This window comes from Synchiropus splendidus, chromosome 10 (assembly GCF_027744825.2).
Source record: "Synchiropus splendidus isolate RoL2022-P1 chromosome 10, RoL_Sspl_1.0, whole genome shotgun sequence".
Taxonomy (NCBI): domain Eukaryota; kingdom Metazoa; phylum Chordata; class Actinopteri; order Syngnathiformes; family Callionymidae; genus Synchiropus; species Synchiropus splendidus.
Genome location: NC_071343.1, coordinates 19,624,168 through 19,636,413, shown reverse-complemented (window position 1 = coordinate 19,636,413; position 12,246 = coordinate 19,624,168). Strand labels below are relative to the sequence as shown.

Genomic DNA, 12,246 nt, shown 5'->3' with positions numbered 1-12,246 from the left:
TCTAGCCGCTCCTCCATTCGGACAGAGGAAGTCTCATGCTCATACTCTAGTACGGAATGGTACATACGTACATGATAGTCTCGTACGTAATCTGTGATGTTCATTCTCACGCATGTATAGTGTCATTTGCATTCAGAAGCAACAGACCATGAACGGAAGCAATGATCCCTTTTTGAACGCATGAATGGGACATTAGGATGGAGACAACACAGACAAGGTAGATAAGATAAGATAATGTGCACAAAAGAACTTGAATCTCAGACTCTTCATTCCACAGAGAGTTGTATCCTTAAACCTCTATATGAGCAGGCCGGTTAGCTCAGATGGTTAGAGCGTGGTGCTAATAACGCCAAGGTCATGGGTTCGATCCCCATACTGGCCATTATTTGATTTTAGAAACTTCCACCCACTGGTAATTTTAACAGGAAGACCTTGCCAAAAGAAAATTTTCCAGCCGTCATCATCGTCCTCAAAGCTAACCTGAAGGGATGGTTGAAGAAAAGACGTTCGAAGTCAACGTTGAACAACCGGGACACGAATTCGGGGCTTGTCGTCAGTCTCGCTGGATTGACTAAAGAACACCAGCTGCTTGATATTGGTGTCAACAGGGCATACAAAGTTGGACTGCGAACTGTGTGGGAACAGTGGATGATAGAAGACGAACACACGTTCACCAAGACAGGGAGACAATGCCGAACAACATACGCCTCTATCTGCCAGTGGATCGTAAATGCCTGGCCTGATATATCAGTCTCAACTGTAGTCCAAGCTTTCAGAGAGGCAGGAATCATCATTGAACTGCCAGACAACAGCAGCGACACTGACTCGAATAATGATGACTTTGACCAGACGGAGCTGGGCATGTTGGATGCTGTATTCGCCGGACTGTCCAATTCAGACACTGAAGAAGAAGAATTCCAGGGATTCTTGGATGAGGAATGAACTGATAAAGTGAGCTTTTCCTGTTTCTCTTTGCCACTGAACAAGGTTGGTCATATTGTGAATCTGGACATTAAAGTTTGAACAACGTTGAGTTATTGGGTTATTGTTATATTGTTGTTGCTTTGCACTGTTTTGAGACTTCCTATATTCCTATATATTCCTATTCCTTACTATATCTAGTGGATACATAACGCAACCCCAGCCACGACTCTGGCTTCTATTCTTTGTGCCTCATCATGTGGTACTATGGCAGGACAAAGGAGTAGGAGTCGCAGGTCAAGTTCTGTGTGTCGTTTATTCAGTCTTCACAACAAAGATTCCCCAGTGCGTGGCATACAGCCTCTATTTAATGAGTCACACCTGTGTGTCCCAACCCATCATCCCACTGGCTAAGACACCACACCCCCAAGCACCCGCTACAGTATGCCGATATATGGAGTCAGTTTTAAAATAGGCCATTCATTCAAGGTGCGTCTTATAATCAGATGCACCTTATAGTGTGGAAAATACGGTAACCTTCAGTTTAACCAGTGATTCTTCTGTCGCCTCTGGGACTCTGCACCTGCTGGCACTCTACGTTGTGTCTGCTTGGATGCGTGTGCTGCGTGGAGAGAAAAGACACTGGCCAGCGTCCGAAGATTCTGTTTTTTCGAAACACGACTCGCATTAGTCCACCACAACCACAAAACAAACAACCAGTCTTTCATTTACAAAAAAAAAAAATGAAACACTATTGTTTGACTTCATGAGAAGAATATTTACTCATTTACATTTCATCACAACTTTTCTCGTCTATATTGCTCAAGAAAGATGTTTCCAAGCAGCCGTGATCGTATAGTGGTGAGTACTCTGCGTTGTGGCTGCAGCAACCTCGGTTCAAATCCGGGTCACGGCACTCTGCTTTTCTTTTTTTTCATTCAAATTTTTAGGTGCAGGTTTTTTTGTCAAACCGATCTGGAGCACACAGTGGAACCAATGGGGTTAGTTTGATGCTGCTTGTTTGGTTGAAACAAATAGCTGCACCCACATGGCCCTTTAGGTATTTAGTTTGACGCCCCAGATGAAATATGAATTAGTGTCAGTAGAACAGAGAGAGCTGCTGACTTCCATGAAGATTTGAACTGACAGAATGAATCGACATGAAAAGCCATATACTTATGGCTTAATTTAACCAGTTTAACCAGTGATTCTTCTGTCGCCTCTGGGACTCTGCACCTGCTGGCACTCTACGTTGTGTCTGCTTGGATGCGTGTGCAGCGCGGAGAGAAATGAGACTGGCCATCAAAATCCATATATTAGATATAAGATATTTTAGGTGCTTGTGTCTCCATTTACCAAGGTGTTTTTTGTTCAGTTATTTTAACTTAGGTACTTCGTTTTTTTTTATTGTTCTTTGGTGAGGAATTGTAGTGATGGAAGATCACAGAAACTGTACGCGATACAAATGCTGATAACATTCAGGATTGTTGATGGAAATGCTCGCCCCTAAACTGGATACTTTTTTCTCTCTCTCATGTCATTTGAATCTGAATATATCAACACCGTATTTGTCAAGGGGGAAAGAAATGTAAGTGACAGATTTTTAAAATCTCTTCTGCGCTTTAGAAGCAATTGAAGAGAGGAAGAATTCGAACCCACGCCTCCATTCAGAGAGCAGAAGTCCCATGGTTAGGAAGGTTTATCACCTTGAGTCCTGCGCCTTCGACCGCTCGGCCATCCTGACAACTGACCTTCAGAGTCTTGTCAGCAGATTCATAGAAACTGGTATAACCAGTTAATGCAAAGTTCAGCGATCACAGCTTTGAGCTCATTTTTTTCCTGTTTATATTGATGATTGAAATCATATTTTGCTCTTTCCATCTGACTTTTGTGTGCAAAGTAACTTATGTACATTTAACTCTCAAATGATGATTTTGTTTTTGCAGCACAAACCTTTTCATCTTTGTCGTGTTACGGTGTGTGAATATAAAAGTAGTGGCCTCATCACTACATTTAAGTTTACAAATAGAAAAGGTTTATTTCTATCCATTATTACACAGCAGCACCAGGTGTCACTGGTTTATCGAGGATAAAACTACTTTGAGAACAAATTACATTCTAGCATTTTATATTTCCTTGCATGTTTTATATCAATGATAAAAAAAAGGTAATTGCTGGGGTAGAACCCATGATCACAATGTTATTAGCAACCCTCAATTTGACTGGAGACATTCTGCAGACCTGTCCAATGAAGAACAACATATTGGATGGGACTGAAGGATCACAGTGATGTGAAGAAAAGCAAAGTACCGTGACCCGGATTCAAACTGGAATTTCTGCGGCCACAACGCAGAGTACTAACATCGACACGATCACAGCTTCTCGGAAACATCTTTCTTGAGCAATACAGACGAGAGAAGTTGTGATGAAATGTGTGTCATGCACTGTGCTAATATTCTTCTCGTGGAATCAAACAGTGTTTTATTTCTGCGTCATGAATGAAAGATTGGTTGACCATGTTTTTGTTTGCGGTTCTGGTGGTTTGAAAAGTAAAAAGTCAAGTCATCATCTTCGAGCCTTCACCCGCCCACAAATATAATGGTGTTTTGGAAGGAGGATTCATTCCTTTAATCCATTTGAAGTGGTGTTATGAAGACTTAAATTGGGCATGTGAAGGTTCAGAACAGCTTTTGGTGCTCATCTTGACTGGAGACGATGTGCCTGATAAAAGCACCGCCTGAACAGGGACTTGAACCCTGGATCCTCAGATTAAAAGTCTGATGCTCTACCGACTGAGCTATCCAGGCTCTTAACATGGTTTGTGGTGTGGAAGCAGAGGACGTTGCGCATCATCGGTTCAATGCACGCTTTGCAACGCAACAGTATTGGTCGAGACTGATGTATCAGCCCAGACATTTACGATCCACTGGCAGATAGCAATTGTACAGGTCTAGACAACTGAAGGATGAGACCACTTAGCTCTGTGTTCGACTGACAGACAGCAAACAGACACACAAACATAAAGTATTGAAGGAAAGATTTGACTCTGGGTGCATTGTGTTGGCACAAGGATGTAGGACAATTTCGTCTTTCCAAAGACTGTACTGAGGCTACTGATGCCCAATCTAACCCCCTGATAACACCTCTTAAAATGGACTCAAGGAATGAAATACTGCTTCTCCATCATCAGTGAACCTCTATTGTCTTTCTCTTCTTCTTTGGCTCAGAATTTGAGTCTCAGATTCTTCATTCCACAGAGCGTTGTCTCTTCATTTCCAAAACACCAGTTTAACAGCTCTCCTCGTGTCTGAAACACACCTGTGTCATAGAAGGCCAGTTAGCTCAAAAGCATTCTAGCTGATGATGCATTTTATAATGTGCCTTATATATGGATCAATAATGGTTAATTATGAATACCGGAGTTAGGGAGCATCACTTAAAGGTACGTACACACCGAACGCGACTTTTCAGTCGCTGTAGCGCCAGTCGTTAGCAGCAGGTAGCTTGCTCCTGTCGCCATTAGTCACCACCTGTCCGGATCGAAAGTAGGTCAGTCGCCGGGGGGGGCGTGGTCTCAAGTTGTATGCGTGTGAATTGTGGATTTAAAGATGGCGGAGCTTGGTCACATACAAGCAGTTGCGACGCTTTGTCTTTTGGGGAAAAAAAGGAAAAAACGACGTCTGTGGGTACATGATGTCCTCCAAAATCGCTCGCAATTCGGCGAGTTTCACCACCTCTTCCAGGAGCTTCGGCTGGATGACGAGCAGTTCCAGCGGTACTTTCGGCTGAACCGCAGCCAGTTCGACGACCTGTTGTCCCGGATCGGTGCTCGGATTTCCCATCAGGACACCAACAATCCCCGCGGCTGAATGGCTTTCCATTTGCCTCGTCAATGTGTAATGTTATGAAGTGCATCGCATGCGCCGACCTTCCTTCGGGGGAACGCTCGTGGTTCGGTGGCCTGGTCGAGAAGGCTAAGCCGCCTAAGCCCAAGGCGCGCCAGCCCACGACCAAAGGTAAGGGCAAGCGGCCAAAGATGAAGTCCTGGGACGAGTATGATGAGAGCGACAAGGTCCGGGTATTCGTGGAGGAGGACCCGGAGCTTCTGTTTGCAGACGTCCCCGCGCCGGCTCAGGACTTGGCCCTGCAGGAAGGCCCGAGTGAGGACGAAGAGGAGGAAGCGGCTGCTCCACCACCGAGACGTTTCCCACTCGACGATATGCCAGAGCTCTTCGCGTCGGCGATGGAGAGGCTGGGATTAAAACCCCCGCAGGACCCACATCCTCCTGAGGAAGAAGACTTGTCTTGCTCGGTGCACGAGCTCAAATCCAAGCCAAAGAGGAGGCCGTCGACCACGTGCCTGAAGATTCCGTCGTTGTGGGGATTCTTAAAGAAGGACATGGAGGCCCCAGCGAACGTCAAGACTCCAGCCGATGCATACGAACCGTATGCAAAGGTGGACGGAGTCGACTGGAGGAAAGGCCTTCCTCCGCTGGGCGACTCGCTGGCGTTGTGCCTGGCGTCAACCACTTCACCGAGGGCAACAAGGAAGCAGGTCATCCCGGACGAGCATTCTCGCTATACTTATGCCCTGGTGGACAGGGTATACAATTGTGCGACCCAGGTCACGGCGTTGGCCAACAATATGTCTCTTCTGGCCTGCTCCATGGACAGGATGCTCTATGGCAAAGAGGACCTGACCCCAGAGGAGCTACACGAGGCCCAAGTGTCCATGGCCACCTTCTTACGGATGGCGCAGGCCTTCATCAAGGCCGGAGGCAAGCGCTGTTACAAATGGCAGCGCGGAACATGTGGCTTGGCCTTTCGGGACTGGGGAACAAAGAGAGGCGCGTCCTTGCTGGTGTCCCCAATTCTGAGGACTCGCTGTTCGGTGAGGGAATTACTGAACACATGGAGAAGCTGGAGAGTTCACACAAGACGGCGGGCTCGCTGTCCAGCATGCTGCGCATGGGCTCGGAGAGGAAGCAGGCGCCTCCTTAGAAACAAACAGAACACTCCAGAACACTACCAGAGAGCAAGAAATGAAGCTGTAGAAAGTCCTACTGGACATCTGGACTTGTTCCTGCGCTTCCTTCTGGGTCTTTCTCTGCAGACCAGTCAGAGTCTCCTCCCAGGTTTGTTGTCACTGACAGGAAGTAGATACTGGACACACAGCAGAGCTCATCAAGAAGAAGATAAGTGAGAAAGTGTCTCCAGAGATAATCATCCAGCTGTTCCATTGTCTGAGTGAAGTGAAGGACACTTCTCTCGTGGAGGAGGTCCAACAGCAGCTGACGTATAGAGCTCTCTCCACAGATTAAGTGTCGCCCGCTCAGTGGTCCACCCTGGCCTTCATCTTACTGTCCTCAGAGGAAGGTCTGGGGGTGTTTGACCTGAAGAAATACTCTGCTTCTGTGAGAGGCTGCTGCCTGTGGTCCAAGCTTCAAAGGCAGGTTTCTTTTGTTTTGTGATTTGTAAACTCTGGGTTGTGCCTGATATTCCTTTTCTTGTTAGTTCATTATTGACTTAGTCTTTCACGTATTTTGTTATTTGTGTCTCTGACCCGGTCTGCCATTGACACTCTTCTTGTAGCAGCTGGGGCCTGGATGGTGTAGGTGACCTGGTGGCGGTTCCTTTTATCGTGTGCTGTGCTGCCGGGGACATGTTTGCATGTTTGTGCAGCTTGGATGCATTTTTCGGGTTCATCAGTTTTTTTGTGTGGTTGGACCCGCTGTCTTAGAGGGTGTCCCCCATCCTGGTGCGCCCCAGCTCCACTATAGTCTTGTTACTTTTATTTTTGATTCTTGGATTTTAGAATTATTTGTATTATTAAAGTATCTATATTTATTAACATGCAACTGGAACCCTGTCTCATGTCTCCCGAGTAAGCGGACCTGCGTGTCCTGAGTTATTATTCTGAAATTCCCAAGGTGGCGTTGTTGGACTCTTAATTTGGGCTGTATTTCATATCCACTTGCACACCGACCACCGTAGGGCGCCACAAATACAACAATTGATACATTCACACAGGCTACCCACGTGGTATTGAACGTTTCTATATTTGCTTCAGACAACGGATGACTCTCATTGCGAAACTCTTACCTTAAGCAGACATACAATCACTCACAAACAATTTACTTTCATGAGATGAGGAGCGTTTACCCCTCGCTTTTACTGCTCACCTGTGGAGCACACGGAACGACACGAGTCAGTTTTGCTCACTCAGTTGTTAACTGAGCTACGCATGCCTCACTCATGTGCCTCACGGCGCATGTGCACCACCTCCTGGATAAATAATAATCCAACTGTTTCTCACAAAACAGAAAACATATTGTGTTAGTTCAAAAAATAGGGGGTGAATGTTTTTTTTTTCTTTTTTTAACTAATCAGGTTATTTTCTAACCCGCAACAGAATACTGAAGAACAACGTTTTCAATGAATCATTTCTTATATATCTTGTTTCTACAACATCATGAAATATGTTTCATCCAAATGTTACTACACGAGAAATCTAACTTTATGAAACCATATGCAATATAAAATGAAATGTATGAACATTTTTGCCAGTCTAACTCATTATGTTATGTAGGTTATCATTACACGCGAAAATATTGATAATGAAACGAATGAAATTAAAGATTTTTCACAGGTTAATATTAGCTCAATGTGGGCGGAGCTCAGCCCATTCTCCAGGCTGCAGCCAGGGGCCTCTCGACCCACATGGGGCCTCAGTGGACTACCTGTAAAATTACGACTGTCAGGCTCCCCTTGACTTTTCAAGTGTGTTTCTCCAGGATGCTTTCTCTTCATGCGGAACATTTAATGCATGTTGTCACTCTGCATTGTCTTGTCTATTAGTTACTAAATCAACGGTAACAAAATTAAATGTCAAAAATACAACAGATAATTGATTTTAAATGCTCCGGAAATTACACATTGATCGATTAACCAATATTAAGGTTGCTATGTGTGGATTGTCAAGCCCTGCTGTCATATATTGATGTTATTATGAGGCATATAAATTTTGGTCAGAATAAATATGACGTCACTGAAGGCCTTGGGTTGAAATACACGCCACTGGTCCTGACCAACCTTCGTATTCAGGTCGCCAATGTTGATCCTCAGCTCATGTCGTGGCTGGCTCTCCATCTCCACCTGCAGCTGGTCGTACAAAACCTTTTTTATATGTTCACTTCATCAATCCTATCTCCTACATCGCCTATATTTTTTTCTCCTCCATTTCTTTAAACACGTTCTAAAGAATTGGATTGGAATTGGAATAACAGCATCAGACTTATAATCTGTAGGTCCAAGGTTTAAGTCCCTGTTCGGGCAAAGTATTGATGAGCAATGCATTTTGTCCACATTTCTGGAAGTGCTTTTCGCTTGTTCTTTTTTTTCAGTTTTTTTTTAACTAAGGTACTTTGTTACTGTTAATCATTCTCTGGTGAAGAATTGCAGTTATGGAAGATCACAGAAAGTATACTTGAGACAAATTCTGATTAGATTCAGGATTGTTGATCTAAAAAATATTCCCATTAAAAAAAATCAGTTAAACTGGCAACTTTTTTCTCTCTCATGTCATTTGAACATGAATATATTAATACAGTATTCGCCAGGGGAAAGAAATGTAAGTGACAGATTTCAAGTCTTGAGCGCTTTACTCTTTCGTACCCAACAGGCAATAAAAGACAGCAAGACTGGGAAACATGAACTGACAAAGAATAGGGCAGAGAAAAGGATTTGTCAGAAGTGGGATTTGAACCCACGCCTCCATTCAGAGACCAGAAGTCCCATGGTTAGGAAGGTTTATCACCTTGAGTCTGGCGCCTTCGACCGCTCGGCCATCCTGACAACTGACCTTCAGAAGGTCGTCAGCAGCTGCATAGAAACTGGAATAACCAGTTAAAACCTGCAAAGTTCAGCGATCACAGCTTTGAGCAATTTTTTTGGACTGTTTATATTGATTATTTAAATTATGTTTTGCTCTTTTGATCTGACATTTATGTAGTAATTAATTTACTTTTGGTGCTCCACTGATGATTTTGTTTTTGCAACACAAACCTTTTCACGAATGAAAGCAACATCTTTGTCGTGTTACGGTGTGTGAATATAAAAGTAATGGCCTCATCATTACATTTGAGTTTACAAATAGAAAAGGTTTATTTATATCCATTATTACACAGCATCACCAGGTGTCACTGGTTAATCGAGGATAAAACTACTTTGAGAACAAATTACATTGTAGCATTTTATATTTCCTTGCATGTTTTATATCCATGATAAAAAAAAGGTAATTGCTGGGGTAGAACCCATGATCACAATGTTATTAGCAACCCTCATTTTGACTGGAGACATTCTGCAGACCTGTCCAATGAAGAACAACATATTGGATGGGACTGAAGGCTCACAGTGATGTAAAGAAAAGCAAAGTACCGTGACCGGATTCAAACTGTAATTTCTGTGGCTACAACGCAGAGTACTAACATCGACACGATCACAGCTTCTTGGAAACATCTTTCTTGAGCAATAGAGACAAAAAAGTTGTGATGAAATGTGTGTCATGCACTGTGCTAATATTCCTCTCATGGATTCAAACAGTGTTTTATTTCTGCGTCATGAATGAAAGATTGGTTGACCATGTTTTTGTTTGCGGTTCTGGTGGTTTGAAAAGTAAAAAGTCAAGTCATCATCTTCGAGCCTTCACCCACCCGCAAATATAATGGTGTTTAGGAAGGAAGATTTACTCCTTTAATCCATTTGAAGTGGCGTTATGAAGATTTAGATTGGGCATGTGAAGGTTCAGAACAGCTTTTGGTGCTCATCTTGACGGGAGACGATGTGCCTGATAAAAGCAACGCCTGAACAGGGACTTGAACCCTGGACCCTCAGATTAAAAGTCTGATGCTCTACCGACTGAGCTATCCAGGCTCTTAACATGAGTTGTGGTGTGGAAGCAGAGGACGTTGCGCATCATCGGTTCAATGCACGCTTTGCAACGCAACAGTATTGGTCGAGACTGATGTATCAGCCCAGACATTTACGATCCACTGGCAGATAGCAATTGTACAGGTCTAGACAACTGAAGGATGAGACCACTTAGCTCTGTGTTTGAGTGACAGACAGCAAACAGACACACAAACATAACACATTGAACAGAAGATTTGACTCTGGGTGCATTGTGTGGGCACAAGGATGTAGGACAATTTTGTCTTTCCAAAAACTGTACTGAGGCTCCCGACACCCAATCTAACCCCCTGATAACACCTCTTAAAATGTACTCAAGGAATGAAATACTGCTTCTCCATCATCAGTGAACCTCAGTGTTGTCTTTCTCTTCTTCTTTGGCTCAGAATTTGAATCTCATATTCTTCATTCCACGGAGCGTTGTCTCTTCATTTCCAAAACACCAGTATAACAGCTCTCCTCGTGTCTGAAACACACCTGTGTCATAGAAGGCCAGTTAGCTCAAAAGCATTCAATTTTCTCAAAAGATGATGATGCATCTTATAATGTGCCTTATATATGGATCAATAATGGTTAATCATGAATACTGTAGTCAGGGGGCATCACTAAGGCAACAACGGTAAGAACGGTAAAGAGGAAATCCACTCCCACATCCTCATCATCAGACACGATGACTGTGACTCTTCCTCCTCATCTCATGTGCTGATCTTCATAATCAATTGGTCAGGTCTGCAGAATGACTCCAGTCAAGATGACAGTTGCTAATAAAGCCAAGGTCATTGTTTCAACCACGATACGAACCAATTTCTTAACATGCATGTAAAACATGCCAGAGAGGAAAAAAAACATCACACCTTCAATGGATTGTTGTTATCGAACATGATCCATTAAAGGAGTCTGAATGCAAATGACCCTGTACGTGCATGAGAATGTTTACAAGAAGGTGAGAATGAACATCACAGATTATGTACAACTGGTGTCCACATACAGTTTTGTTTAGATTCACACACATTCTCAATTGTATCATTGCAGTTGAATTCAAAGCCCTGTAGGTATCAAGGGGTCAAATTGAATCCCAAAAGGGGCGTGTAGGAGCAGGTTTTTGGTACAACAAGGCTCCCACGTGCCTCAGAAGGAACAAGGGATGTCACCGTGAGGCCAGGTGGGGTACTCGGATGAGGGCATTGACGAGGAAGAAGATCCAGAGTCGCCCATCGGGATGGTGGGTGGTGAGCACATTTTCTCCTTAGTCACAGACAACTGGTAAGTTTCACTCCACTCTCACTCGTGTTCTTGTGCCCACAGCGTCGACGTGGCTCAGGGATAGAGAGCAGCACAGTCTCCCAGGATCAAGAAGCCTGAGGAGGCCACCCTGAGGGAGCTGTGCTGCCTTGAGACCGAGAGGGGACAACATTTAAAGTCAATAAACAAAAGAAACCTTTGATGGATAATCAAACAGGAAATGACAACATGAAAAGTTGTATGAGTGTTGTGTTCAGAGGAACCTGTGAAGAGTGAATGCTCAATGTATTGTAATAATGAAGGTTCAAGCCGCATCCTGAGTATGACTGAGTCCACCACCATTTGAACATCTTATCTCTCAGGCTGGCCAGGCCTGGATGATGTGGGTCTGGCCCTGGACCACGGTGCCCAGTCTTGTTCAGTTCAGGTCAGTCGTGAACAGTGGTGCCAACTCCCCAGCATAGGAAGTAGCTATTGGCCCGCCCAGAAGTAGCTAAAAGTAGCTAGACGAGCAAGCAGTGCAATCCAAAGATGGGGATATTACATATATATTACATATTGGTGTTATTACATATATACCTATATGTATTGTTGGTTTGTTAATTTTTTTTATTTGATTTTTATTTTTTTGATTTTTTTTTGTTGAGCTGTAGTCCAAGATCTACAGCTTGCTTTATTATTTTGTGGGTTTTTTTTGTTTTATTTTGTGTATTGTTGCCGGGGAGTGGTTTCAACCATCCTTTAAATTCAGGATAGGTTTCCCACTCCCGTCTGTACTTTTGTGTATACACTTTTGGTTGTGGCATTGCGATTGAATACAAGAGGAGAAAATAGAAATGCTCTAAAGAATGAGAGGAATATGCACATGACGAGAGAAACTGAATGACAGAAACAGACAGAGGAATGACCAGACTCTGTGGCGATCTGACGAGATGGGAGGAAGAAGAGGAGAGACTGGTGAGTGTGTGTGTGTGCACGCGTCATGTCTGTCTACCTGTGAGTGAGAAAGAGAGTAAAAGCGACAGTCCACGCTGTTCTCCGCCCCGCCCCTCTTTGTCTCTCCCTCTGAACGGGGAAAGAGAAAAAACGGCGCAATTATTTTTTCCCCCTCCTGCG

General features: G+C 43.9%; 4 non-coding genes across 4 annotated transcripts; 1 reads left to right on the top strand and 3 right to left on the bottom strand.

The window, feature by feature from the left end:
• The first annotated feature begins 308 nt into the window (after positions 1 to 308).
• On the top strand, positions 309 to 382 carry trnai-aau (transfer RNA isoleucine (anticodon AAU)). Its single transcript has one exon. It is a non-coding gene; the product is annotated as a tRNA-Ile (tRNA).
• Positions 383 to 3,655: 3,273 nt separating this feature from the next.
• trnak-uuu (transfer RNA lysine (anticodon UUU)) lies at positions 3,656 to 3,728 on the bottom strand. The gene has a single exon. It is a non-coding gene; the product is annotated as a tRNA-Lys (tRNA).
• Positions 3,729 to 8,665: 4,937 nt separating this feature from the next.
• Positions 8,666 to 8,775, bottom strand: trnal-caa (transfer RNA leucine (anticodon CAA)). Its single transcript has 2 exons — positions 8,738 to 8,775; positions 8,666 to 8,711 (listed from the first exon to the last, which is right to left on the bottom strand). It is a non-coding gene; the product is annotated as a tRNA-Leu (tRNA).
• A 1,004-nt stretch (positions 8,776 to 9,779) lies between these two features.
• Positions 9,780 to 9,852, bottom strand: trnak-uuu (transfer RNA lysine (anticodon UUU)). Its single transcript has one exon. It is a non-coding gene; the product is annotated as a tRNA-Lys (tRNA).
• Between the last annotated feature and the right edge of the window lie 2,394 nt (positions 9,853 to 12,246).